This window comes from Anopheles funestus, chromosome 2RL (genome assembly GCF_943734845.2).
Source record: "Anopheles funestus chromosome 2RL, idAnoFuneDA-416_04, whole genome shotgun sequence".
Lineage (NCBI taxonomy): Eukaryota > Metazoa > Arthropoda > Insecta > Diptera > Culicidae > Anopheles > Anopheles funestus.
In genome coordinates this window covers 25,897,784-25,903,783 of record NC_064598.1, presented here as the reverse complement: position 1 = coordinate 25,903,783, position 6,000 = coordinate 25,897,784, and positions in this window count along the sequence as shown.

Sequence of the window (6,000 nt, the reverse complement as noted above, 5' to 3'; positions counted from 1 at the left end):
ACTCAAATAATGCTTCAAACAAAAAAATGAGTAAAAAATAATAAAAAAATGTGAAAAATCTATAAAATTGAAAATGTCATAAGGCTCATTTTTGCACCAAGTTCTGCTTATAACTCGGTTGGTATCCAACGGATCGCCAATCTTTAACTTGTGGTCGATAGATGGCACCAATGGCTACATTTTTTTTGAGAAATTTTTCAAAAAAATTTAAATTGAGTTATTTTAACGCCAATTGGTTGCAATGAGTTTCTTTTCACTCAAATAATGCTTCAAACAAAAAAATGAGTAAAAAATAATAAAAAAAATGTGAAAAATCTATAAAATTGAAAATGTCATAAGGCTCATTTTTGCACCAAGTTTTGCCTGTAGCTTGGTCGGTATCTAACGAATCGTCAATCTTTAACCTGTGGTCGATAGATGGCATCAATGGCTACATTTTCTACTTGGACGGCCATGCGCTCAGATGTCTCTGCCAGAAGTTATTCGAGGAATCATGTTCCATACCCTGTTTGAGAAAATGTAAAATTTTCCTCATTTTTGCACCAAGTTTTGCCTATAAGTCGGTCGGTATCCAACGGATCGCCAATCTTTAACCTGTGGTCGATAGATGGCACCAATGGCTACATTTTCTTCTTAGACGGCCAAGCCCTCAGATGTCTGTGTCAGAAGTTATTCGAGGAACCAAGTTCCTTACCCTGTTTGAGAAAATGTAAAATTTTCCTCATTTTTCACCAATGTAGCAAAATTTATAAATGTGATATATTTTGATGGGAATTTGTTGCAATAAGTTTCTTTTCACTTAAATAGTGCTTTAAATTAAAAAAAGAATAAAAAATGAGAAAAAAATTTCAAAAAATTTTCAACTCGAAAATTTCATAAGGGGTACCCCTTGCCATTTTTTTGAGAAATTTTTCAAAAAAAATTAAATTGATTTATTTTAATGCCAATTGGTTGCAATGAGTTTCTTTTCACTCAAATAATGCTTCAAACAAAAAAATGAGTAAAAAATAATAAAAAAATGTGAAAAATCTATAAAATTGAAAATGTCATAAGGCTCATTTTTGCACCAAGTTCTGCTTATAACTCGGTTGGTATCCAACGGATCGCCAATCTTTAACCTGTGGTCGATAGATGGCACCAATGGCTACATTTTCTTCTTGGACGGCCAAGCCCTCAGATGTCTGTGTCAGAAGATATTCGAGGAATCATGTTCCATACCCTGTTTGAGAAAATGTAAAATTTTCCTCATTTTTGCACCAAGTTTTGCCTATAAGTCGGTCGGTATCCAACGGATCGCCAATCTTTAACTTGTGGTCGATAGATGGCACCAATGGCTACATTTTCTTCTTAGACGGCCAAGCCCGCAGATGTCTGTGTCAGAAGTTATTCGAGGAACCAAGTTCCTTACCCTGTTTGAGAAAATGTAAAATTTTCCTCATTTTTCACCAATGTAGCAAAATTTATAAATGTGATATATTTTGATGGGAATTTGTTGCAATAAGTTTCTTTTCACTTAAATAGTGCTTTAAATTAAAAAAAGAATAAAAACAGAGAAAAAAAATTTCAAAAAATTTTCAACTCGAAAATTTCATAAGGGGTACCCCTTGCCATTTTTTTGAGAAATTTTTCAAAAAAAATTAAATTGATTTATTTTAACGCCAATTGGTTGCAATGAGTTTCTTTTCACTCAAATAATGCTTCAAACAAAAAAAAGAGTAAAAAATAATAAAAAAATGTGAAAAATCTATAAAATTGAAAATGTCATAAGGCTCATTTTTGCACCAAGTTTTGCCTGTAGCTTGGTCGGTATCTGTCGAATCGTCAATCTTTAACCTGTGGTCGATAGATGGCATCAATGGCTACATTTTCTTCTTGGACGGCCATGCGCTCAGATGTCTCTGCCAGAAGTTATTCGAGGAACCATGTTCCATACCCTGTTTGAGAAAATGTAAAATTTTCCTCATTTTTGCACCAAGTTTTGCCTATAAGTCGGTCGGTATCCAACGGATCGCCAATCTTTAACTTGTGGTCGATAGATGGCACCAATGGCTACATTTTCTTCTTAGACGGCCAAGCCCTCAGATGTCTGTGTCAGAAGTTATTCGAGGAAACAAGTTCCTTACCCTGTTTGACAAAATGTAAAATTTTCCTCATTTTTCACCAATGTAGCAAAATTTATAAATGTGATATATTTTGATGGGAATTTGTTGCAATAAGTTTCTTTTCACTTAAATAGTGCTTTAAATTAAAAAAAGAATAAAAAATGAGAAAAAAAATTTCAAAAAATTTTCAACTCGAAAATTTCATAAGGGGTATCCCTTGCCATTTTTTTGAGAAATTTTTCAAAAAAATTTAAATTGATTTATTTTAACGCCAATTGGTTGCAATGAGTTTCTTTTCACTCAAATAATGCTTCAAACAAAAAAAAAGAGTAAAAAATAATAAAAAAATGTGAAAAATCTATAAAATTGAAAATTTCATAAGGCTCATTTTTGCACCAAGTTCTGCTTATAACTCGGTTGGTATCCAACGGATCGCCAATCTTTAACCTGTGGTCGATAGATGGCACCAATGGCTACATTTTCTTCTTGGACGGCCAAGCCCTCAGATGTCTGTGTCAGAAGTTATTCGAGGAATCATGTTCCATACCCTGTTTGAGAAAATGTAAAATTTTCCTCATTTTTGCACCAAGTTTTGCCTATAAGTCGGTCGGTATCCAACGGATCGCCAATCTTTAACTTGTGGTCGATAGATGGCACCAATGGCTACATTTTCTTCTTAGACGGCCAAGCCCTCAGATGTCTGTGTCAGAAGTTATTCGAGGAACCAAGTTCCTTACCCTGTTTGAGAAAATGTAAAATTTTCCTCATTTTTCACCAATGTAGCAAAATTTATAAATGTGATATATTTTGATGGGAATTTGTTGCAATAAGTTTCTTTTCACTTAAATAGTGCTTTAAATTAAAAAAAGAATAAAAAATGAGAAAAAAAATTTCAAAAAATTTTCAACTCGAAAATTTCATAAGGGGTACCCCTTGCCATTTTTTTTTTAAATTTTTCAAAAAAATTTAAATTGATTTATTTTAATGCCAATTGCTTGCAATGCGTTTCTTTTCACTCAAATAATGCTTCAAACAAAAAAATGAGTAAAAAATAATAAAAAAATGTGAAAAATCTATAAAATTGAAAATGTCATAAGGCTCATTTTTGCACCAAGTTCTGCTTATAACTCGGTTGGTATCCAACGGATCGCCAATCTTTAACCTGTGGTCGATAGATGGCACCAATGGCTACATTTTCTTCTTGGACGGCCAAGCCCTCAGATGTCTGTGTCAGAAGATATTCGAGGAATCATGTTCCATACCCTGTTTGAGAAAATGTAAAATTTTCCTCATTTTTGCACCAAGTTTTGCCTATAAGTCGGTCGGTATCCAACGGATCGTCAATCTTTAACTTGTGGTCGATAGATGGCACCAATGGCTACATTTTCTTCTTAGACGGCCAAGCCCTCAGATGTCTGTGTCAGAAGTTATTCGAGGAACCAAGTTCCTTACCCTGTTTGAGAAAATGTAAAATTTTCCTCATTTTTCACCAATGTAGCAAAATTTATAAATGTGATATATTTTGATGGGAATTTGTTGCAATAAGTTTCTTTTCACTTAAATAGTGCTTTAAATTAAAAAAAGAATAAAAAAAGAGAAAAAAAATTTCAAAAAATTTTCAACTCGAAAATTTCATAAGGGGTACCCCTTGCCATTTTTTTAAAAAAAATTTTCAAAAAAATTTAAATTGATTTATTTTAATGCCAATTGATTGCAATGCGTTTCTTTTCACTCAAATAATGCTTCAAACAAAAAATGAGTAAAAAATAATAAAAAAATGTGAAAAATCTATAAAATTGAAAATGTCATAAGGCTCATTTTTGCACCAAGTTCTGCTTATAACTCGGTTGGTATCCAACGGATCGCCAATCTTTAACCTGTGGTCGATAGATGGCACCAATGGCTACATTTTCTTCTTGGACGGCCAAGCCCTCAGATGTCTGTGTCAGAAGATATTCGAGGAATCATGTTCCATACCCTGTTTGAGAAAATGTAAAATTTTCCTCATTTTTGCACCAAGTTTTGCCTATAAGTCGGTCGGTATCCAACGGATCGCCAATCTTTAACCTGTGGTCGATAGATGGCACCAATGGCTACATTTTCTTCTTAGACGGCCAAGCCCTCAGATGTCTGTGTCAGAAGTTATTCGAGGAACCAAGTTCCTTACCCTGTTTGAGAAAATGTAAAATTTTCCTCATTTTTCACCAATGTAGCAAAATTTATAAATGTGATATATTTTGATGGGAATTTGTTGCAATAAGTTTCTTTTCACTTAAATAGTGCTTTAAATTAAAAAAAGAATAAAAAATGAGAAAAAAAATTTCAAAAATTTTTCAACTCGAAAATTTCATAAGGGGTACCCCTTGCCATTTTTTTGAGAAATTTTTCAAAAAAAATTAAATTGATTTATTTTAACGCCAATTGGTTGCAATGAGTTTCTTTTCACTCAAATATTGCTTCAAACAAAAAAAAAGAGTAAAAAATAATAAAAAAATGTGAAAAATCTATAAAATTGAAAATTTCATAAGGCTCATTTTTGCACCAAGTTTTGCCTGTAGCTTGGTCGGTATCTATCGAATCGTCAATCTTTAACCTGTGGTCGATAGATGGCATCAATGGCTACATTTTCTACTTGGACGGCCATGCGCTCAGATGTCTCTGCCAGAAGTTATTCGAGGAACCATGTTCCATACCCTGTTTGAGAAAATGTAAAATTTTCCTCATTTTTGCACCAAGTTTTGCCTATAAGTCGGTCGGTATCCAACGGATCGCGAATCGTTAACTTGTGGTCGATAGATGGCACCAATGGCTACATTTTCTTCTTAGACGGCCAAGCCCGCAGATGTCTGTGTCAGAAGTTATTCGAGGAACCAAGTTCCTTACCCTGTTTGAGAAAATGTAAAATTTTCTTCATTTTTGCACCAAGTTTTTCCTATAACTCGGTCGGTATCCAATGGATCGCCAAACTTTAACCTGTAGTCGATAGATGGCACCAATGGCTACATTTTGTTCATGGACAGCAATGCCCTTAGATGTCTGTGCCAGAAGTTATTCGAGGAACCAAGTTCCATACCCTGTTTGAGAAAATGTAAAATTTTCTTCCTTTTTGCACCAAGTTTTGCCTATAACTCGGTCGGTATCCAACGGATCGCCAATCTTTAACCTGTGGTCGATAGATGGCACCAATGGCTACATTTTGTTCATGGACAGCCATGCCCTTAGATGTCTGTGCCAGAAGTTATTCGAGGAACCAAGTTCCTTACCCTGTTTAAGAAAATGTAAAATTTTCCTCATTTTTGAGCAATGTAGGAAAAATTTTAAATGTGATATATTTTGATGGGAACTTGTTGCAATAAGTTTCTTTTCACTTAAATAGTGCTTTAAATTAAAAAAAGAATAAAAAATCAGAAAAAAATTTCAAAAAAATTTTCCACTCGAAAATTTCATAAGGCTTACCCCTAACGATTTTTTTGGGAAATTTTGCAAAAAAATTTAAATTGTTTTATTTTAATGCCAATGGGTTGCAATGAGTTTTTTTTCACTCAAATAATGATTGAAATAAAAAAAAGAGAGAAAAATAATAAAAAAATCAAAAAATTAAAAAAAAAATGAAAATTTTCCTCATTTTTGCACCAAATTTTGCCTATAACTCGGTCGGTATCCAATGAATCGCCAATCTTTATCCTGTGGTCGATAGATGGCACCAATGGCTACATTTTGTTCATGGACGGCCATGCCCTCAGATGTCTATGCCAGAAGTTGTTCGAGGAACCAATTTCCATACCCTGTTTGAGAAAATGTAAAATTTTCCTCATTTTTAAGCAATGTAGCAAAAATTTTAAATGTGATATATTTTGATGGGAATTTGTTGCAATAAGTTTCTTTTCACTTAAATAGT